The sequence below is a fragment of the Schistocerca serialis genome, chromosome 1 (genome assembly GCF_023864345.2).
Source record: "Schistocerca serialis cubense isolate TAMUIC-IGC-003099 chromosome 1, iqSchSeri2.2, whole genome shotgun sequence".
Lineage (NCBI taxonomy): Eukaryota > Metazoa > Arthropoda > Insecta > Orthoptera > Acrididae > Schistocerca > Schistocerca serialis.
Window position 1 is genome coordinate 819,838,719 of NC_064638.1, and position 24,750 is coordinate 819,863,468.

The following is a 24,750-nucleotide window of genomic DNA, read 5'->3' on the forward strand; positions in this document are numbered from 1 at the left end:
AGTCAACCATTGTTAAGTGACATTTTCTATGTACAGCAGCAAACCCCACTGCTGCAGTGTAGGCTAGTTTCCACAGAGTGTGTTAGTTGTCAGTGTTTTCTGATGTTTGGACTGATGATGGACAACAAGTTGACTTTTATTTCAGAGCTGAACCTGCTTCTCATACGATTTATTCCCCGTGACAATAGTGTGTTATGGGGCAGAACAGATCTTCTTCAACACAAGCTGAAATGCTGGCAGAATTGGCAATGAGATGCAATGGAACGATCACCACTTTTAAAAAATATTTCCCTGACAAATGCTTGATGATTACACAACCACAGCTCCATGGCTATACTGAAATGGCAGTTCATAAGCGACAATGTGATGCTGAGCAACAGTGACAATTTGAGTAATGAGCAAGCCGTTATTAATTTAAAATGACTAATCTTTTTGTCGTACCATACTCAAGTCTTCAAGTACCTAGTCTATTTTAAAATCATGCTGCCAAACTTCCTATAAAATGTTTCATACACCTTTGCTTGTGATCTGGTCCTTTACTGTGATTTAAAATGACTTGCTTAGTCTTCTCTGTATCAGAGCCATTAACACACACTCAACAGACAGTCAAATGATTGCACAGTTTAGATGCAATTACAGTGCAGCGGCTGTGGCGACATGAGCCACATGGCAGTATCTATGCACCTGTTCAGTATAACTCCCTTAATGTAACTGAATGCAACACTTTCCAATCGCGCATCTGTAGCAGCATGGCAGCAGACAAATGAAAGTGATGTGCTACTTGACTGGTTGGCAGTGGGTTGCTTTCAGTTACATCAAAGAAATACACTTCGACAGGCACACAGCTACTGCCACGCAGCTTGTGTCTCCACGGTATCAGTACTATTATTACATCTTTTTACTGCAGTGTTGTCTGCACTTTGTGCAAATACCACAAAGTGAGGATTTACCATCTGACAGGAAGTCACCAGAGTTTATCAGGGAGGTGAGAGGCAGAATGCCATCTCTCAATAACAGTTGACCATTTGTTTACAGTGTGAGATATCTGAAAAATTGATTACAGTGTGAGATATCTGAAAAACATGCTGGCCAGAACAACAGTCTAACATCCTCCATGTCGAAGCAGGTCAAATAGCATGGGCAACACGTCATTTAGTGGTTTTGTTTCATCTTCTTGAAAAGTAATGCCATGGCTACTCTGAAGAAAGGCCATAGCTACCGGTCTTAACACATCAAACTCGAGATGGCTGCAGTTCAAATTACTGGCTATATGAACCAAAGATATCATGCTGCGTACTCAATGGCACCACATCCGTCAGACCAAGCGCTCGGCCAGTATGATGATGATACAATGACTGAAAAAAAAAAAAAAAAAAAATCACAACACCCAAAAATAACTAATTTAGAGTAATGAAATTTTGGGAATAGATTTGCCTAGCTAACATATTTAAGTGATTTATACTGCAAGATCGCAGGTTAATGTAAAAGAGATATGAGCCACTGCAAATGTGAAATGCTAGTACATTAATAAACAGTATAATCGCCACAATGTTGAATGCAAGCATACAAACGTGCATGCATTGTGGTGTACAGGTACCAGATGTCAGTAAGTGGAATGGAGTTCCATGCCTGTTGCAATTGATTGGTCAATACAGGAATGGTCCATGCTGTTTGTGGATGATGCTGGAGTTACTGTCTGATGAGGTACCATAAGAATAAGAATAAAAATCTTTATTAGCCGTTCAGTATTTTCTTATACAATTGGCTTTGTCAATAAGTTCAATTACAGTATAAAGATGGATATATTCTCATAAAAACGTATATATAAATCATATGAATGTTAGTGTAGTACAATAGCACACATTAAGAATTTTATATATTGTTAATTTTACAATAAAAAAGAAAACATTATACAGATTTATATTAAGCAGGGAGTATTCGCGTCGATGACACTATGTCATTATCATATACATGTTGATAACACTATGTCATTATCCTAAGCTATTGATGCAAATTTAGGTCCTACTACGGGCAGAGGTACCTTTCTCTATGTTAAAACAGCAAATCTGCCATAATACAATCTTTATATTCATCAACTGAGTAAAATGCTTTACCTTTGAGCCATTGACCCAATGTTGTCTTAAATTTACTTTTAGATACTGTTTGTACAATTTTAGGGAGCATATTAAACAGTTCAAGGCCTACATATTTATAACTATTATGTATCTTGGACAGTCTAGAGTATGGCAGATCAATTGTGTGGTTTCGTCTTGTATTGTGGGTGTGGACAGATGACCTACGGGGATATTGAGCTATGTTTTCTTTTACGTGTAGTAAGCAATAATAGACGTACAAACAAGGAACTGTCATGATGTTAAGTTTTTTTAAATGTTCCCTGCATATATCCCTAGAAGATAAACCCACTATATATCGAAGAGCTTTTTTTGCCATCTGAAAATTGATATTGAATTGGGAGAATTTCCCCAGAGCAGAATACCATACGAAAGATGGGGGTGGATATAAGCAAAATATGAATGCAGCAGTAAGTTTTGGCTGACATTACTCCTAAGCTTATAAAGTAGGAGCATAGCATGTGCAGGTTTAGAACAGACGTATGTGATATGTTTATCCCAGCTAAGTTTCTGGTCAATCATCATTCCTAGCAGTTTAACGGACTTATTTTCTTTGTTTGATACCTTCAAATTAAAGAATATTTCCTCAGTTTTTGTTTCATTTATGAATAAGGAGTTCACACTAAACCAATGAATCGATTTTTCAAATATTATATTATTTTTTTCTTGTACAGATTCAAGAGTCTGACCTGAATTGATAAAAGTTGTATCGTCCACATAGAGGACTGTTTTACAGAGTAAATACTGTGGCATATCATTAACATACACTACAAACAGGAAGGGCCCAAGTATGGAGCCCTGTGGCCAGGGCCGGCCTTAGCCATCCAGGTGCCCCGGGCGAGTCGTCCAGTTGGCGCCCTTTATTGTATAAATAGCGAACCTGGCAGTGCTTTGCAACACGGTATTTGACTGTTTTCTAGAAATCGTCTTAAGTGGTTAATGGCGTCATCTTATGATCATAACATGGTTTTTTTCCATCGTAAATTTGAGTATTTTATTTTTTTAAGTGGAAATGAAATCCAAATAATTTGAAAGCCCGCTAAGACGCTCCATGTGAGTCTTGTGTAGCCTGTGACGTCAGTCCAGCATGCTGCTGTCGCTGCCGTAACAGTCAGTATAGCAGTGATATATTGTTTGGGCATTCACGTTTTGGGAAATTGTCTAAAAATATTGCGTAGTACTGCACTGTACATCTACAACTCCAGAAAATTGTTTTTGCGTGTTCCAAACAAAGAAAAGATGCGTAAAATGTGGTTGAAACAGGCTCGTATATCCCAAATATTTCTTTTCTTTTCTGAAGCACCCCTGTACTAAAGCGAACAAAACAAAACAAAAATTATTCAAATTGGTCAAGCCATTTCTTTGTTTTGGTGAGACTAACACACAACAATTGATTTTTATATATAGGAGGTAATATGTATAACGAAAAAACACTAATTTTGAATTGGGTACCATATTTTTATTGAATTTAATATAACTGTAAGCCATAAACCTATATTTTCTGTCAGTCATCTGAACACAAAACATATTACACCTAATGAAAAACAATTATAAACGACTAAAATTTTACTTTTCTCGCTTTTCTGTCGGCAAAGTCTCTGATCAGATTAGCAAAGTCCAGGTTTTCTGCAACTTCATTTTCAATGGACAGTGAGGCCAAACTGGATAGTCTTGTTTGAGACATTGTAGACCGCAAGTACGTTTTTATCAACTTCAGTTTGGAAAAACTGCGTTCGCCGCTTGCGACAGTCACTGGTATTGTTAGCAAAATACGTAACGTTATCCAGATGTTGGGATATAACTCTTGAAGATTATGCTTTTTTATGTAGTTTAAGGCTTCAATAGGCGTTGCCTGGCTGTCTTCGAGATTGTGTTGCAGGCCTAAAATTTCGTCGCACAGCAAATTTCCATCAATATCTGACTTCATGTTGACAGTTAACTTTTCTTGTAATTTAGAACAGCATTGTATTAGTTCCTCTTTATTTTGATTTTTTTTAATGTCAAACAAGAAACTCCACGTCGCAGAAAATTCTTGCATCTGTTCAAATCTTTCTTTCATGGATATGTGCACGGTGTCCAACAGTGCATTGAAAAACTCTACTTTAAACTTCTTTTTTGGGTCAGTTATTTGATCATCAACAGTCTCTTCACCCAGCCTGTGTTTAATACGTCTTAATCGCATTTGTTTTAAATAATGGCTGCGTATCAAGATCCAAAGCCAGTTCAGTTGCTGTTACAATAGCTTGATCGAAACCTGTTTGTCTATATGTTTCCAAATAAGAGCAACATTTGTCAAGGGTTCCCATAAACTCGACAAAGTTGAGTGTGGGTGAGTGACTTGCTTTACTCACAACGTTAATTTGAAACAGAACATCATACCATGTCACGAGAGAAACAATGAAGCTGAAGTCTTTTAATTGTCCTCCTAGTGTTGTCGCTTCGTGTGACACCGCAGCATCGCTTTGTTCATTAGCATCGGCCAACGAAACCAAAGCGTCATGCATTTCGCATATTGATAACGAACCGCTTTGACGCTATCAATTCGAGCTTCCCAGCGTGTGTCACTTACATTTTTCAGGGTGTATATCTTCAAATGGTCGGTCAAAATTTTCCATCTATTTACCGATCCAGCAAATAGATTAAACATTTTTTGTAACATTCCGAACAGTGTCACGGATTTTACTGATGATTTTGCCGCATCACACAATACCAAATTATAACTATGGCATCCACATGGCACAAAAAAAGCTAGTTTATTTAACTTCTTAATTCTGTTCTGGACGCCTTTATTTTTCCCCTTCATGTTCGCGCCGTTATTGTAGCCCTGTCCTCTTCAGTCATTAATGTTAAGGTCAAGATCACTCAATGTTTTTAAAATGCTTTCTGTGAGGCCTTCACCGGTTGTATCATCTATTTGCAGAAATGAGATGAAATGTTCTTTTACACTTACGCCATCCTCTGTTATGTCGGCGCATCTTAGGAAAGTTATCGAAAGTTGTTCTTTGTGGCTTATATCTGGAGTACAGTCAGCTATGATTGCATAATACTTTGAACCCTTTATGCGGGATACGATTGTAGACATAACGTGCGATGCCATGAGTTCTATTAATTCATTTTGTATATTTTTGCCGCAATAATGGTCAGCCAAATCACCATTCAATGCCAGTCTAACGTGCTCTTCCATGATTGGATCAAACTTAGCCAATAACTGTACAAGACCTAAGAATTTTCCATTATTTGGGGTAAATAATTTATCTGATAACCCTCTGAATGCCATATTATTTTCAGCCAAATACAAAGTAATGTGCGTCAATCTTTGAAGCACATTGCTCCATCGTAAACTTTCTTTAGAAATTAGCTTTTGTTCTTCCTTGTCAATAGTTAATCCAGCTTTAAACCTGATTTCAGCTTCAGTCCATTGAGTAAATGCTTTTTTGTGGTTAGGACTATTTTCATGCAGTTTCAGAGCTTCACTTAAATGTTTCCAATTTCTGAAACCCACAGTGGTAGTCAAATTAGTAGTTGACTTTAAATCAAACAGTCGACAACAAAAGCAAAAGACACTGTCGTTTTATACAGAATAAACTAGCCACCGTCGTCTGATAGTTTCTTCGTTTGATAGTTTTCTTGTGCAATGAGTTGAAGAGAAATGACGCCCATTTTCATCTTTTGAAAAATTATTTAGACATACTTGTGAGGGTCCACATATTATAATGCATTAAGTACTTTTGGCCACGTACCTACATCAGAAACATTGTATTCTTTTATTGCAAGAACGTTGATACTTTCATCGACCACAGATGTCATGTGTTGATTTTGACTTGGAGAAATATCAGAGGATTCATGCAAATATGTACTGCGCTGGTCAATTTGATCACCTTCAATAGGTGATTGTATATTTTTTGTGTATAATTGTTCACAATCTGAAGAAATATTTGCTGATACATGGACTTTTGATTAAATATCTGAAGTATTTGCCTTAGAATTTCCTTTAAGGTACTTATAAATATTCATGTGCTTTTTAGTTTCTTCAAGAACTTTTTCTTTTTCAGCTTTTCTTTTCCGATTTTCTGAACCAGAAAGCTTTTTTTTAATCATTTCCTTCTCTTCTGGCATGATTTAATAATTTGACAAATTATTGCTTAGACACTGCTCTATTTCGCGACCACAATATTCGATCTATAACAAATAAAGAAATTCACCTATCAGTAGACGTAACTAGAAAAAAACCTGAACTGAAAGATAAAAATGTTTTTCGCACCTACCAGAAAATTAAAATGTTGACACAGTCACGACACTCGTTTCACTCACAATTATTCAGCCACGAAAACATGACCGCTGCTTCCGACTCTTACTGACAATTACTGACATGCGGGTGCAAATCGTAGCGCTGCCAACATATGCAGTCTAACAAACATTGTGTGGCGCTGTATTATTTCAGTAAGTTAGGGGAGAATTCTCTATGAATGCAGTGCACGCATTGCATGATCTATTAATTAATGTACATGAGTCATTAAGTCACAAATATTCGATATAATACATTCGTATTAATTAAATCGTAATGTAATGTATATTTCACAGTCTGTATTTTCTTTTATTTGGAGCGACCGGTAGTTTCTGTTGTAAACGAGAGATGGTGCGGCTGCATAGGCTCTTCCTTGTTGCAGTTCTTGAAACAAATAAGAGAGGCGCTTTGGTAGAGCCCGTGCTAGCCCGCGTCAAACATGGATGGTTGCAGACAATACGAAGATTGCATTCAGCATGATTTCTCTTCTGCTACCCCGAATTCATCGCGCATTCATGAGATTAGCGACGTGTGTTGAATGAGACTGAATAATATTTTAGTTTCGCGAAAGGGGTGATTGTAAATTGTAATTTTTTTTTTTACATGCGTTTAGTACGTGGCGCCCCTTGGGCCCCGGCGCCCTGGGCGACCGCCCGAGTCGCCCCACCCTAAAGCCGGCGCTGCCTGTGGCACACCTCTTTTTATTGTTTGTGGGTTTGACAGCTGCCCATTTACACTATCAAATTGTACTCTGTTGCTTAAGTAGGATTCTAATAATTTCAGGGTGTCCTCTTCCATGCCGTAGTGTATTAATTTCATGATCAAAGTACTATGAGATACAGTGTCAAATGCTTTACTCGGGTCTAGGAGAGTAGCACAGGAGATTAATTTATTTTCAAAGCCATCATATATATCACTAACAATATTTTCAACTGCTTTAACTGTGGATAGTTTAGACCTGAATCCATACTGTGAGTTACTTAACAAGTTATTCCTCTCAAAATAGTGATTCATTTGTTGGTAACACAGTCTTCGATTATTTTAGAAATTATTGGGATTAATGAGATAGGGCGATAGTTACTTGGATTTGATTTATCTCCTTTCTTAAACATGGGAATAGTTACTGCTATTTTCAAACAGTCGGGGAAAATCCCTTGCTGTAATATACGGTTAATGAGAGTGGTTAGAGGGGGCAGAAGATCACTTGATATCCTCTTTATGACAAAGTTTGACAGATCATAGAAGTCCTCTGCTCTGGAACTACTTGGTTTGCCTATTGCTTTGCTAACATCATTTTCAGTTACCGTTGCCCAGCAGAATTTATGGACTACATACTTATTTGAACCTAAAAGAGTTTTAGCATCAAGCATGGTGTTGAGGGGAGACAAATCTTGTAAACTGAAGTTAACAAAGTGTGAGTTTAAGATATCTGGGGCTATGGGTATAGCTAGTTGAGTTGTTGGTCTATTTATTTCACTTTTAATTACTTCCCAGGCAGCTTTACAGCTGTTGCTGGATGTAAGAATATAGTTATCATTCGCCCTACGTTTTGCCAAACTTATTTCAGATCTATAATTTTTTTCTTATTCTAATGTACATCTCTTTGTACTCGTTGCTGTTATGAGATCTGTCCTTAAACATAAGAAGAATAATCCTGATGCTGTTGAGGTAGGGTGTAAACCAATTATTTAGTCTCTGTGGTTTATGAGCTTGGTTATTATTCTGTCTTTTTACTAATCTGGGACAACACTCATCAAATATTCTTGCAATTTCCTCTATAAATAATTTGCTTCTGTTATTCACACACATATCTTTGTATAAGATGTCATTGCAGTTAACTGACCTTAATCTAGTTCTAAACTCTCTTATGTTGCATTCATTCATAGGCCTAACAGTTTAGTGTTGTTTATCTGGAATGCTGACTGGAACTGTAATCCATAGGCCATCATGGTCAGCTAGGCCTAACTTGACTACTCCAATTTCAACATTATTTTCATGGATATTACTTATTATATTGTCTAAGCATGCATTATATCTTGTAGGCTTATCGTTTAGACAATAGCAATCAAAAGCTCTTAGGCTACCCAAGAATTCCAATATGATATGACTCTGTACCCTGATATCCATATTAATATCACCAAAAATTAAGATTCTTTGGTATTTATATTTAGGCTTAGTTAGTAAGACTAACAGTTTTTTTTTAATTTACTATAAATTCATATTCACTAGAAGATGTTGTGCGATATACAGAGGCAACAATAATATTATGTTTAGGTATATGTACAACTGCAGCCTCAAAGGTGGTGTCTATACACAGGTCTGTGGCATCAATAGTAAAGTATTGTAGATTTAGTCCATTCTTAATATATATTGCAACACCCCAATGTCCAATTGTTGATCTGCAGTAACTACTAGCTAAGGAGTAACCAAATGGAATATTGAGGTCAATTTCTGATGAATATAGCCAGTGCTCATTTACACTAAGTATACCACAGTTGGAAGTTTCTAACCAGTACTGCAATTCTTCCAACTTCTTTCTTAAAGACTGTATATTAATATGTAAGAACGGAAGACTATGTTTGCTAACCCTGGGCAGTAAAGATGTACCATATGTGCCCAACTGTGTTGCAATTGATCGGTCAATACAGGAATGGTCCATGCTGTTTGTGGATGATGCTGGAGTTGCTGTCTGATGAGATACCAGATGTGCCCAACTGGAGACAGATGTGGTGACTGAGCAGGTCAAGGCAACATGTCAACACTCTGCACAACTTGTTGGGCGAGCATGAGGATGAGCTTTATCCTGCTGGAGAGCACCCTCTGGAATGCTTTCCATGAAAGGCAGCTCAATAAATCGAATCACCAGATGTATAATTTTGCAGTCAGCGTGTGTGGGATAACCACAAGAGTCCTCCTACTGTCATACAAAATCGCGCCCCAGGCCATAACTCCAGGTGTAGGTCCAGTGTATCTAGCGCACAGACAGGTTGGTTACAGGCCCTTCATTGGTCCGCTTCTAACCAACACACGGCCATCACTGGCACTGAGGCACGACCAGCTTTCATCACAAACACATCAGACTTCCGTCATGCTCTACAATGAGCTCTCACTTGACAGCAGTGAAGTCACAAATTGTGGTAGTTTGGGGTCATTGCAATGCACGCTAAAGGGTGTCTGGCTCAGAGCTGTCCTTGAAGTAACCAATTTTTAACAGTTCATTGAGTCACTTGGTGCCAACTGCTGATCAAATCGCTGCTGCTGATGCAGTACAATGCACCAGAGCCATATGCCGAACATGATGGTCTTCGCTCTCAGTAGTGCTAAGGGGGTGTCTGGAGTCCAGTCTTGTGACTGCACATTCTTGTGACCACCGCTGCCAGTAAGCATGAACAGTGGCTATATTCCTGACAAGTCTTCCTGCAATTTTGCAGAAGAAACATTCAGATTCTCATAGCACTATTATAAGACCTCCTTCAAACTCGGTGAGGTGTTGACAATGGTGTCTTTGTCGCCTTAAAGGCATTCATGACTAAAATCAACTCACTATGTCAAATCTCAAAGCAAGTAGCATTCATGACCATCACAGAGTGTATTTAAAGCAAGCCTGATTTCCATCCTCTTAGTGGCAGTACTAACACCATACTTATGCAACAGGTGCAAAATTTGAATAAAGACCGTCTTTCAGATGCAGAAACATGCCTATCAACTTTCGTTTAGTGGGGTGCACTCAACACTTGTGGGGACAACTGAAGAGCTACTTGACTGAGAAATGGCGGCTCTGGTCACGAAAACTGACAACAGCGGGAGAGTGGTGTGCTGACTGCATGCCCCTCCACTTCTGCATCCAGTGATGCATATCAGCTGAGAATGACATGGCAGTTGGTCAGCATCATTGGGCGTTCTGAGACCTGTTTGGACAGAGTTATGTTAAGTATATTCAATTTGACACGTTAGTCCATGCTGCTTCAACTCTATACCAGAGTTTATCAATATTAGTGGCTGGTTAGTGCTGACATGCCAGTCTCTTGGCAACTGATGACCAGATGTTTGTAATGGGTGAGAGATCTTGAAAAAATGCTTGTCAGAACGAGAGTCGAACACCCTCTGTACAGATCTAGGCCAGGACATCATGGGGAACATGTGGTCTTGCATTATCTTGTTGAAAGGTAACGTCACAGAGACCATGAAGATAGGGGGCAGCCACTAGTCATTACATGTGAGAAATGTGACTGCTACAGTCCAAATTACAGTCTATGTGAACCAGATGTCATCCTACTGAAAACCAAATGGTACCATTGCCACCACAGGACGTGCTGGCCCTGTGTGACGATAACAAATTCAGTCCGGCATGTTCATTCTTCTCAGAGCGTCCTTACAAAAACATTTCCATTACGATGCTATGCACAAAATTGGAACTCATTTTAGAAAAATGATGTGGTGCCACTCTTATGTCTAGTATTATCACTGGATGTAACTCGCTCCGCTCTTGCATGAAAGTAAGCCACCTTTCTCTATAAAGAGTCACGGAAGGTTGTGCCCTTAGTTGGAGGGGAGTAAACAGGCACAAAATGACATTTTTATGCTGGAAGTTTCAATTTTTCCACATGTGCCCAAATTTCAATTAAGCTACATTAAATTACCTAACTTTTCCTCACTCCTCACTTTTGATTTGGATGGCTTAGTCCAGTTATTCATATGTTTCATGGATCACATTTGTATTATCTCACGAAGATCTGGAGTGACTCAGTTGATCTACAAACATAATAAATTTTCTTTGTGAGTATGTGGCTACATGCTAGTTATTTACATTTTGATTGATTTCTACATTAATGTCAATCTACATTTATAATTAGTATTGCTCCATGAGTAGGTGAAACTGCGTCTCCTACTATCTGTCAAGAACTTTCATTCACAAGAATAAAGGTCAATTACTTTTATAGTTGCATACTTTGCTTCTGAGCAAGAGAGAGTTAATTTGTGAATACTGAAAGCCACTGTTGTTCTTAGGTTTGTATTTGTGAATGTTAATATTTTTGCAAATGATGGCTTGTTCTTCACTACACATTTCATAAGGAACTAAATGTATTGTGTGACTGTTGCCAGTATGGGTAGTCTTTTTCTTTTTTTCCTTCTACAACAGTTTGAGAACTGTGCACTAGACATTAGCTGTACAGCATGTTTCTATGCAAATAATAGTTTATTTCTAATACTGAAATTGTCATAAAACATTATTCTGCATTTTATGCAAAGATGCAAAATAACAACTCACCACATACATGAGGTATTGAGTGAAGACAAGCCCCTAAACAAGACAAAATATTGATAACTTTTTATCAAACTCTTCAGAACTGATAGAACACACATGCCAACATGGATATGTTGTCCAGGCTGACTATGTGTCGGCAGCGCAATCTGATTGGGTTGGGGAATTTGGGGTGATTGCAGTGGGTGAGAGGAAAAAGGAGGAGAAAATGTTAGGGAAGGTGGCTGACAGGTGGAGGAGAGAGGCAGCAGACACAGGGGATAGGAATGTAGTACCAGTGAGTTCATTCTAGCCACATACAAGGGGAGTTGGGGTGCAGCATACAATGGCATGGAGGAATATATTTGGTGCGGGATACAGAATGAAGAAAGAGGAGGACTGCGGAGAGCAAGATGCGAATGTAAGGTGGGTGACAGTGTCATGAAGCAGGAATGGAGATGCGTGCAGGGAACAGGCCAGCGGATACTGAGGCAAACAGGATTACAGGATTGAAAGATGTGTTACAATTCAACTCCCATCTACATAGTTCAGATAAGTAGTATGATGGAAGAATCCAGATGACAGGGGTTGTACAGAAGCCACTGAAATCAAGCGTGTTGTACTCAGCACAGTTTTCCACACTGGGTGGTCGGTTCTGCTCTTGGCCACTTTGGTAGTGTCATAACGTCAAGTCTAACACATATATTTCAGAATGACACAACACATGTAAGTCACAGAGTAAGTTGACAAGCAAGACATGTGTACACGTTAGCATTCGAATGAGCACTGAGTCCCAGTCTAGCAGCGGCTGCTCGGCTGGCCGCTTAGGTGGCGCAGCTGCTGCATGGCTGGCAGACAGCGCCGCATGTAGAGGACACACGTAATTGCGCGGCAGTGCTTTGAATGATCGGCGAGTCACAACACTTTTCCCCCCTTTGAAATTGTTGCACTGGTCTCGATGGAGGTGTCCTGGGGATGGCTAACGTCCATGGGCGTTGTTTGACTCACCGTAAAGTCTCGAGAAGGAGGCTTCCCGTACGGATGGAAGTGCCCCCGATGATAACGGGTCGAGATGACAGGAGACGTAGGGGTCGAATCTGCTGGGGCCCCATGCACCAATCTGCCCATTGTGGCAAGTCCAAATGATATGACAGGAGACATGGGCGATGTGTCGGCGTCCGTTGGAGGAGGAGGCAAGTAGATTTGCTCTGACAGAGGATGGTCATCCGGTTCCTGCACGGGCACATCTCCTGGTGGCGTCCGTTCTTGTGCTGGCACCGCGATGACAGTGAGAGGGCTGCGTTGTGAGTTTTGACAGATGCCAAGATCCCGAACATCAGGTAGAGCCAAAGGTGGTGTAGCGGCATTCGGAACAGGCATTGCTGGCACACGAGGCCGGAGCTGGTCCGAATGACGCACTGCAACACCTGTGTTTGTCTGGATTTCATACAGGCGTCTGCCACGGTGTCTTAAGATGCGGCCTGGGCTCCATTTTGGCCGCCTGCCATATCCCCGTACCTAGACGTGGTCGTCGGCGGTGAACCGGCCAAGTGAAGGCACCCGCGGCCGTGAGGTGGAAGGCCGCAGAAGATGAAGTAGTGTGCGGGGCTGTCGGCCATGTAAGAGCTCAGCCAGGCTGTGGTCGCCCATGGGGGTGAAACGGTAAGACCCCAGAAACTGGAGAAGCGCATCATCAGCAGCAGCAGAAGAAGTCAGAAGTTTCTGCATCTGAGCCTTAAATGTGCAGACCAGTCGTTCAGCCTCACCGTTGGATTGTGGATGGAACGGCGGGGCCGTGACATGCATAACGCCGTGACGAGCACAAAAATCCGCAAATTCGAAAGAGGCAAATTGCGGACCATTATCAGTAACAAGAGTAGAGGGGAGGCCTTCCAAACAAAAAATGCGGGCGAGAGCACTGGTGGTTGCCGCAGTGGTAGGCAACGTGCAACGGACAATGAAAGGAAAGTTAGAGTAGGCGTCAATTACGAGGAGCCAATAAGTACCTAAAAAGGGTCCCACAAAGTCAGCACGAATGTGCTCCCAGGGCTTCTCAGGCGAAGGCCACGGTGACAAAGATGACTTCGGAGCAGCGGCCTGTGACGCACAAGGGCCGCAGGCAGCGACCGTGTGTGCTATTTCAGAGTCGATGCCAGGCCAGTACACATGACGGCGTGCCACAGATTTTGTGCGAGACACACCCCAGTGTTCTTGGTGAAGGAGGCGCAAGACCGAAGCACGCAAAGACGCAGGTACCACAACACGCGGCGAAGCATTGTCAGTGGAGAGGAGGATAACACTATCCCTAGCCGTGAGGCGGTAGCGCAAAGCGTAGTAGTTCCGCAACGGATCAGAAGTCTCAGCGTATGGGCGATCTGGCCAACCCTTCTGAATACAGCGTAAAACCCGGGAGAGGATAGGGTCAGAACCCGTAGCAGCCGCAAGTGTGTCCCCAGTGATGGGGAACCCGTCCGCAACCCGCTGCTCGGCAACATCCAGGTGGAAACACAAAAGTTCGTCCCTATCGAATGCCTGATCAGGACCCATGGGAAGGCGAGACAGAGCATCAGCATTTGCATGTTGAGCCGTTGGCCGGAAATGAATCTCATAATTGAAACGAGACAAGTAAAGAGTCCAACGCTGGAGGCGGTGTGCAGCCTTGTCGGGAAGTGACGATGGATGAAACAAGGAAACAAGTGGTTTGTGATCCGTAACAAGATGAAATTTTGAGCCAAAGAGAAAAACACGAAACTTATGAAGAGCATAAATAATGGCCAAAGCTTCTTTCTCACTTTGAGAATACGTTTGTTGGGCATCCGTGAGCGTTTTGGAGGCATAAGCAATTGGTTGTTCCGAACCGTCAGAAAAACGGTGCGCAAGGACTGCACCGACCCCGTATTGAGAGGCGTGTGTGGCAAGAACAAGATGTTGGCCAGGTCGATAAGTAGCCAGGCACGGGGCCTGTTTCAGCAGAGTCTTCAATTTCTGGAAAGCCGCTTCGCATGACGTGGACCAGTGAAAAGGCACGTTTTATGCAACAGGCGATGCAACGGCTGAGCCACCGAAGCCGCAGACGGTAAAAACTTGTGATAGTATGCTATTTTCCCCAAGGCCTGCAGTTCTTTAACAGATGTAGGGCGAGGAAGGGCATCGATCGCAGCGACAGTTTGCTGAAGCAGACGAATACCATCCCGAGAGAGTTGAAACCCCAAGTATGTGATAGATGCCTGAAAAAATTGTGATTTCTGAAGATTACACTTAAGACCGGCAGTCTGTAAGACATGAAAAAGTGTGCGGAGATTTTGAAGATGTTCGTCAGTGGTGGAGCCAGTGACAACAATGTCATCCATGTAATTGATACACCCAGGGACAGGGAGTAATAATTGTTTCAAGAATCGGTGAAAGCAATCCCGAATGGCAAGTGTTGGTATTGATAGAGGCCGAAAGGCGTGTTAAGGACCAGAAACTGCTGGGAAGCAGCGTCGAGAGGAAGTTGATGATAAGCTTCTGACAAGTCAATTTTAGAAAAATACTAGCCTCCAGCAAGTTTAGTGAACAGTTCTTCAGGACGGGGCATAGGGTAAGTGTCAATGAGGCATTGAGCATTTACAGTGGCTTTGAAATCGCCACAGAGACGAATATCACCATTTGGCTTAGCAACAACAATGACAGGAGAGGACCACTCACTGGAAGTGACAGGGAGCAAGACCCCTGAAGTAGTGAGACGATCCAACTCCCGTTTTACCCGATCACGAAGGGCCACAGGAATGGGCCGAGCCCGAAAAAACTTAGGCCGAGCAGTGGGTTTGAGCGTGATATGAGCTTCAAAGTCGTTTGCATGGCCTAACCCAGGAGAAAAAAGGGACGAAAATGTCATTGACAAGGAATCCAGTTGACCATAAGCAATAGCATCAGAGACAATAGTGACAGAGTCATCTATGGAGAACCCAAAAACGCGAAAGGCATCGAAACCAAAAAGATTTTCTGCGTTGCTCTGGTCGACCACAAATATGGGAACAGTGCGAACGACGGATTTGTAAGATACCTCAGCATTAAACTGTCCAAGAGAGAAATCTTCTGTTTACTGTACATCCGTAACTGCCAAGTGACAGGTGACAGGAGTGGAGAACCCAACTGAAGATACGTCTGAGAATTAATTATAGTGGCAGCAGAACCGGTATCCACTTGCATGCGAACATCTCGACCAAGGATTTGGACAGTGAGGAATAACTTCCCTGAAAGGGAAGAAGTGCAACTGACAGACAACACAGAATCAGAATCAGCATCATGTTCATGAACATCATGTATGCGGTCGGATTTGCAAACGGAAGACACATGACCTTTCTTTTTGCAATTGTGACACACAGCCCAACGTTGGGGACAATCCTCGAGTGAATGTTTCGTAAAAAACCACAGGCATGAAGGAAGTTGCCGGGGGTTTTGCTGCAGTTTCTTAGCGGGTTGTTTACGGCTAGGCCGAGGCTGCGCGTGGGAGCACACTGCGGCCACGTCGGCCGGCGGGGACGCGCCGCATGCGTCGTCAACAGCGCACAGAGGTTGTATTTCCCCGACATCACCCCACGCCTCTATTTGCGCCCCAGCGGTGCGAGAAATTTCAAAAGACTGCGCAATGGAGAGAACTTCATCTAGAGTCGGATTCGCCAACTGAAGGGCACATTGCCGAACTTCTTTGTCGGGCGCCGACCGGATAATAGCATCCCATACCATGGAATCGGCATAGGATTCTTTGTGAACGTCAGTAACAAATTGACACTTTCGACTGAGGCCGTGAAGTTCGGCAGCCCAAGCGCGATAGGATTGATGTGGCTGTTTTTGACAACGATAAAAGGCAAACGAGAGGCTACCACATGCGTTTGCTTTTGAAAATAGACAGACAGAAGGGAGCACATTTCAGCAAAGGACAAAGACGCAGGATCCTTCAAAGGAGCCAATTGCGACAACAACCGATACATTTGAGGTGAAATCCAGTAAAGGAACAGAGACTTACATGGTTGTTCGTCCGTGACATGAAATGCCAAGAAGTGCTGTCGAAGACGTTTTTCATAATCAGACCAGTCTTCCGCCATCTCGTCGTAAGGAGGAAAAGGAGGTAAAGCCAACGACGAGAAACGCCCCGCATTTGACACCGCGACGAAATCGCGAATCGCCACTGTTAGAAGCGTTTTCTGTTCAAGGAGATTTTGCAATAGTTGCTACAGTAGCCATGGGACCCTGTGGGTCAACGGTGAAAAGGAAAAATCCACTACCTCATCGCCAATTGTTATAACGTCAAGTCTAACACATATATTTCAGAACGACACAACACATATAAGTCATAGAGTAAGTTGACAAGCAAGACATGTGTACACGTTAGCATTCGAATGAGCACTGAGTCCCAGTCTAGCGGCCGCTGCTCGGCTGGCCGCTTAGGTGGCGCAGCTGCTGCATGGCTGGCAGACAGCGCCGCACATAGAGGACGCGCGTAATTGCGCGGCGGCGCTTTGAATGATCGGCGAGTCACAACAGGTAGTGGCCATCATTCAGCTGAACAGATGGTTGGTGGTCACGTCCACATAAAATGAAGTACACAAGAATTGGTATAATCCATATCACTTCATGCAGGGAGGGTTACCTTCATAGTCTCAGATATTACTGAATTTAGCGTATGTTAAAATTCAGGAGTACGTAGAAAACACGTATTTTTTTTGTTTTCTCCAAAAAAAAATCCTGCCCCGAGGTACAGGCTTCCAAAGATGACACTGCAAATATCATTTTGAAGATGCGAATTTCAGAAATTTTTTAAAAATGTTGTAACTCTGTAACAGTTCTAGATATTTTGTTAGAGGCTTTTTTATTTGAAGGATAATTGCTTTATGATTACAATGGTATCCTCCATTTGGACATATCTATCAAAGTTCTTTTATTGTCGCCTTTTAATTTTTTTATAATTTAAAGAAAAATTTTTTTTTCCAGAAATGTCAATCCAGAAAAGTTAGATTTTTTTCTGTTGATTAGCACCATGTAGTACTATATTCTCTGTAAAGGAGAGCTTCCACTTATAAGTTGAACAGGTTTTATTTTAAAAAATCTTTTTTTTTTAACTTTCAAGAATAATGTATATCTTCACTGAAGTTGCTTCTTACTAATTTCTTTGTTACAAAGATTAGTTCTATTGTCTTTGTTGCAGTTATTTCTTATCACTTTCTTTGTTGCAGCTATTTCTTTTCACTCTCATTGTTGCAGATATTTCTTACACTTTGTTGTAATTTCTTGTCAGTTTCTTTGTCGTGGTTGTTCATTGCATATTTCTGTATTGTAGTTGTTCAGTGCTAATTTATTTACAAGAGAGGCTTCTACGAAATCTGAGACCATCCAGTGAGTTCAGAGTTTTCGTGAGGAATTTGCCAGTTGACACAGTTGCAGTGGGTTTTGTGAAAAGGACTGTTTGAAATACTTCTGACTGGGGCCACAGGAGAGTGAAATGTGCTGACTATTTGCATATCCATAAAAGAGTGATATATAAGACAAACAAAAAATCAGACTTTGTTCAGGTGTGGAATAAGTGTTCTCATTTGAAGACTTTGTTTCAAAGTGAAGATGTTTCCAGTGACAAGTTTGTGTGTTCTAAATGTTGTGGCAGAATAACAACAATATAGTACCTGAACAAGGTGAAGCCTCCCATGGTGCAGATGATACAGATTTTGCACCAATAGAGGAAGAATTAAATATCATGAATCAGTCAACTCCAGAGGTAGGTGTTAGTCCTGTTAAGAAACTGAGGTCAGTGAAGTCGAAGCATAAGCTCTATGCATTAAGAAAGCACAGAGAAATTCCTAAAGCTATGGATGAATATACTACAGCAAAACTGATCACAGTCTTCAAAGTAGAAATTCCATCTTCAGAAGAAAATGAACCAAAGCACTCTTGCACCTCTTGCAGGAATTATTCACAAATGTCAATTCAGCTGCTGAATATTGTGCATCTTTCAGTGAAAAGGTGCAATTTTTAACTATTATTCCAGAGACATTTTCAAAGAAAAACAATTATGAACCATGTTTCATCAGTATCAAAGTAAATGGTAGACAAATAAAAAAATGTGAGGTCTGTAAAATTAGTCTTTGGAAGAATATAACCCTATTATGGTCATCCTGTAGAAGCAGCTTAAGTTCAAATAGTGCAGTCATTTTATCTGAAAGATAAATGGGACTGTTCTCACCAGAGTGCCAACAAAAAAAGACACTATAACTGTAGCAGTTGAAGGTCCAAAAAGTTGTGAAAGTGAAGAGGTACATGACTCACAGTATTAAAAAAACATTTGCAATTTAGAAGAGCAATTATACAACTTCACATATTGGAAGATGAAAATTTTATGCACTACAACCTAAGTGGGTAGTTCCACGCCCACCTAGAGATGTCTGTTTATGTGTGCACTGCATGAATTTTGAACTTTGTGTGGTAACTTTGAAGAACTTACTGGAGCGGTGACATGACATCTTGGTCGTGTGTGTGAAGTCATTAGTAGTCTGTGACGTAAAGCGAGACTTGTTCATTTGAAGAACATGGTGACTGCCCTGGAAAGGGAGGACTGTCTTTGCAGACACTTGGCCTGGAAGATGTAGCAGATAACTCTGCAGAAATCACATATGTGACATGGGAGGAAAATAAACTAATTAAGAAAACTGTTGCTTTTGACAGTCTCATTGATAAACTTGGTAAATGGTCAGTTAAAGCAGTAACACACCAGCATCTGAAGAAACTGCAACAACACACTGCAGAAGTGTAAGGGTGTGTAAAGGCTGAAGAACTACGTTTTGTGCTTCACTGTTATTTTGCTGAGAACTGCTCTGTAATCCTCCCACAAGAAGTACAAGGGTATCATTGGGGTAACGACCAAGTTTCAATTTTTACAGGAGTGACATATTTTCAAAACAAGACCACAATTATTGCAGTTATAAGTGATGACACAGGACATGACTCAGCACATGCTTTGCTGGCAGTGCGCAAAATTCTTCAACTGCAAACAGGGGCAGAGAAGATCATCATTATTTCTGATGGTGCTCCTAGTCATTTTAAAAATTGTTACCAGCTGTTTGAATTGCATAAGTCACTTGCGCCAACTGACTGGCTATACAGTGCTACTGGTCATGGGAAGGGGGCCTTATGATGGTGTAGGAGGCCAGCTGAAGCACCATGCTACAAAACATAACGTTTCCAGACCAAATACAGCTGTGATTCAGAATGCTGAGGATTTTACGAGAGTTGTGAAATCTTACACATCCACAACTCTCATTCTTTTGTCCAAAGAGGAAATCGAAGAATTCCGTGAGCAGAAAAAAGAAGAATGGTCCAAACAAACTACTCCTGTGAAAGGAATTCAGAAGACACAGTTTTGAACTCAAAGTGATGGGCGAACTAATATTGCATGCACTTTAAAGAGCAAGAAAAAAAAAACTTTGTTCGTTTGGCCAACACCTCAGAAACAGCAGGATAATATTCAGATTCACAACCTGAGAAGGGAGATGCTTGTGGCATGTGTGTATGACCGTGCCTGGTGGATTGCAGAGATTATAGACACCAGTTATGAGTTAAATGAGATTGTAGTGAACTTTATGCTACTACATGGACCAGCTGCTGATTAGGTTTCCAGCCGAAGGACAGCAACAATGCCATCAGTGCTCACTTCCTCTTCACAATGTTTTGAAGATTGAAAGTGCTCCAGTTCCTATTGGTTCAACAGGAAGTCATCACTCTATACCAAAGGAAGATACTGAAGCAGTGGAACACATTTTTAGTTCATTGACTGGCTAATTTCAGTACAAAACAGAGTGCACAGAAGTTGTATAAACTGAAGCCTCTAAATCTTTAGACCTTTCACATACATTTTGGAATCATTTAAAATGCTTGAAAAACTAAAATTATATTAAATATGGCTACGTTTTGATTTTTATGAGCCAGATGGGTGATAATGTGGTAATAAAACAGGTTTCATGTATGGCAAAAATTTCAATTGTTTCTAAAACCAGTTCAACTTAAAAGTGGAGCTCACCTTTTCACCTTAACTCATCAACAGGAAAAAAAAAAAAAAAATAAAAATAAAAAAAAAAAAATAAATAAATAAATAAAAATTTATGGATTGGCATTTTTCGAAAAAAAAATTTTTACCCTAAATTACAAAAAAGTTCAGAACACTGTAGTAAAAGAACTTGGACAGATAAGTCCAAATGGAAGATTTCTTTGTAACAATAAAGCAATTATCTTTCAAACTGAAAAAAAAAAAAAAAAATATCTAGAACCGTTCCAGAGATACAACATTTTAAAATTCTTTCCAAAGTTCGCATCTTCAAAATGGTATGTGCAGTGTCATCTTTGGAAGACTGTATCTCGGAGCAGTTTTTTTTTTTTTCTTCTTTTTTCTTGTTGAGAAAACAAAAAATACATGTTTCTTACTTTGTCCTTTATTTTAACGTATGAATTCAATAACATCTAAGACTATGAAGGTAAGATTTTTTCCTAGCCTGCCTGAATTGATATGGACTATGCCAGTTACATCAGAGCTGGTAGATGATATGACCGCTTTCACAGGTGGCCCTGTCTTTGATAGGATAGAATATACTTGTGATGGGACTGGAGTGGGATGTGCTTGGTGGTTGTGTAAACGGCCACATCTGATACCAGTGTAAACAGGGCACCCTAACAGGCATGGGGCCTCACTGCCCATCACTAGGTTTGAACCTGGGTTCTCTGCTGGGCATGAGGAAGACGATGGTGAGGGTGTGTCCACAGATAAATCCTGATGACAGAATAACAACATTTATTTATCAGCTACAATGCAAGGGTTGTGAGCCCTCTGGGAGAGGTTTCTTTCCACATGTAATATTCTTGGTGGCGACAGAGGTGACTGGTGGATGTTCACATGTTTGTCCACTGCTGCCTCTGAAGCTGTGCTGGTGTAACTCGGAACTGCTGCCTCCACAGTGGCACTCCGGACTTGCAGGGACTTAACTGCAGCAGCTAGGACCACGCGCCATGGGCCTCTGTGGTGCTGGTGGCTAGGGGGCTTGGCAGTTGACAGGTCAGTGCCCCGTCTCAGTGGACCTCACAAGTGGCAGCTGTCTGGCATCGGCAGCCTAGGCTCCCCGACTCCTGCCCCAGTTGCAGCATTCATGACAGCAGCGTCCAAGGATGATGGCAACAATGCATTACCACAATGCACCCCAAGCAATGACTTCCATGACAGGCGTAACTGACCCGATTACTGCCCTCAGTGTCAACACCCTGCAGTGTGGCGAGCTGCCTCTTGTCACGTCTTCTGCTGCGCGGAAAACTGGCCACTGACACAGCATTCTCCTTTGTGTTGCTAAATTCAGCACTCCGCCGACCCAATTAAGCCACGATATTGTAGCACTGAATGTGCAACCAAATGTAACACAAATATGACTTTTCTGGTTCCCAATATTCTTCACATTCTAACTAACTTTATTAGTGCTAAACTCCTAACTTTAACCTAACTTAAGCACTCTCGCCTTTTGAACCTCTACACTCTCCCCTTCTATGGAAAGAATGAGTACCTGCATTCTGCCTCTACATCTATTTACAACTGACTCTCAATACATGGCTTTGAACCCTCTACCAATACTCAACTTGTAGCATATTTACACAGTTCACTTCCTTTGAGACTGTGGCTTCACTAATAATTATGCTACAGTTCTCCCTCTTATACACAATTGTTCCTTATGATCCTTTGAGCACACTTAGTCTTTGCCTTCTGGCCTGTTCACTTATTACACTGCCTTGTCAGGAGGGCTTGCCTTTCAGATCAGTTTGAATTCATAGGCTGAAGTTTACGAGGTGTGGAATTTGGGCAACTCTTCTCTTGAACAAGAAATACATTGCTCTGATCACCACAAGAAATACACAAGTGGCTGATGATGATCCAATGACTGCCGTTGCTGCTTACTTCTGTAGCTTTTCACATGCTCTAAGACATGTTCCATGGTAACTCAACCATGTTGGGTAGTAAATCATCTGACCCAGAGAAGTGAGCAGGTTCTCATCAATGGTATCTTTAAGAAACAAAAGATGTTCAGGGGGCAAAACCGAGGAAGGTAGGTCAGGAACATAAATTAAGGAGTGGACCATATTGCTGGCTATGCTACCCCTTATCGTAGCTGGTTAACAAAAAGAAAATCCTCATGTCAGTCTCGCGACCCTGCTCTAGGTCTTTGCATACACTGACAATTTGCCATTTTGTCCTGTTTCCTTTGCTTTTGTTTTCTCTTTTTCTCCTCCTCATCTGCCGTTACTCTCTCCCCTTCTACAGAAACAGTGGTCACACAAGGCAATTTGTCCATATCCCCCTCAAATAGCCAAATTCGGCTTACATGGGCAATCAAAGGGAGGGCGGGTGGGGAGCTGATGTTTAATGTTAACCGGCAACATCATCTCTGTTATCTGTTAGGGGCCATTATATCATGCCACGAACATCTTTGCTTTCCCCTTCAGCACATAAGGATTCATTAACATAACCCACATCCTATTTAGATAACACTGCTTTTGCATCAGGTGCGCCTTCCTGCTTCTGTAAAGCTGTCATATTCATTTTTTGTAATTGTCTCCAGATAAGTTTCACTCTCCTAGCGAAATCCTTCACAGACCAGATGTCTTCTTGCAGCAGGGCTTTGCAAAACTCAAAAGGTAATGGCATCTTAAATCCAAAAATTGCATTTCAAGTTGTCTGCAGTGTAGGCCAATACGACATCCCAATTGTTATGCTGAGAAATTATGTAAAAACTCAACATTTTCGCAATTGTCCTGTGGACTCATTCTGTGCGACTATTAGTCTGAGGACACTGAGCGTTCGTCCATAATTTTTTATGCACAACAGCCTGCATAGCTGCTACATTAATTCTGACGTAAAATTTGTGCCCTGACCCATGATTACGGTTTCAGGTGTCCCAGACCAAAGCATCCATTGGCTGACTAGTGCCTGAGCCTCCGTCACAGCTTGCTGGTCCAGTAAATTACCATGGAAACATACCAAGAAAAATGGTCAATAATGGTTAATAGATAATGATTCCCTGCTGGTGTTTGTGCTAGGGGTCCTAAGATGTCCAGCCCTACCATTTGGATGGGCTTATCAGCTCCTGGTTACCTATGTAGCTTAATTTTCTGGTGGTTAAGCTCCGCTCTTTGAGCACACCAAACACTATTTTTCACATAATTGTCCACATCCTGCCTACACGTCATCCACCAATAAAGCTGCACTACCGTTCTCTCCATTGCTCTTCGACCCAAATCATTCACTTGCCTCAACACTTCGTCACGCAAGCTCTGTGGTACTACTAACCACAGTCCATTTCACGTCGTGCGATGCAATACTCCATTCTCCATGCAGAACTGCTGCTATTCAGCAAATGGCTGACAGCCTGGGTCAGCACTTTGTGCAGCCATTTGTTCACTTTTGTCAATGCCTGTGCATTCCATAGTGCGTACCTTATGGCTGAGTCCATCCACATTAGTGTGCGACCTTCCCAGCCTCGCAATCGAAGTCGCTTAACTGCAAGGCCCATCTCAACAAAGTCCTAAAAGTCACTTAAACGCTGTGTGATCAGTCACCACTTTAAATTGTCTACCATAGAGATAACAACGAAAGTACTCAATTCCAAAAATCACTGAGAGCATTTCCCTCTCCGTAGTGGAATAATTTTGTTCAGCATTATTGAGCTCCCATGAAGCATGCGCAATACAGTGCCCCTGTCCATCTACTTCCTGACTCAAAACAACTCCTAGTGCAAAATCACTCAAATCACAAGAAAGAATAAACTGTTTTTCAAAATCCGGGTAGACCAATATGTGACTACATGTCAACAGATCTTTCATCTTCTGGGAAACCATCTCATCCTCATCTGTCCAACGAAACTTCACTCCTCTGCATAGAAACTGCGTGAAAGGTCTTGCAATTTCTGCAAATTTCAGAACATACCTATGATAAAAATTTTAAATTGTCTACCATAGAGATAACAACGAAAGTACTCAATTCCAAAAATCACTGAGAGCATTTCCCTCTCCGTAGTGGAATAATTTTGTTCAGC

General features: G+C 41.4%; 1 protein-coding gene across 5 annotated transcripts in view; it reads right to left on the reverse strand.

The window, feature by feature from the left end:
- LOC126484370 (E3 ubiquitin-protein ligase CCNB1IP1-like) overlaps positions 1-24,750 on the reverse strand; it is a 210,970-nt gene that overhangs the window by 177,088 nt on the left and 9,132 nt on the right. Inside the window, exon 2 of one of the 5 annotated variants that reach the window (XM_050107855.1) lies at positions 1,298-1,355. The exons of the other annotated variants lie outside the window; for them this stretch is intronic. The gene's annotated coding sequence lies outside the window, so the exon portion shown is untranslated. The remainder of the gene's footprint in view (positions 1-1,297; positions 1,356-24,750) is intronic. 5 annotated transcript variants of the gene reach the window in all.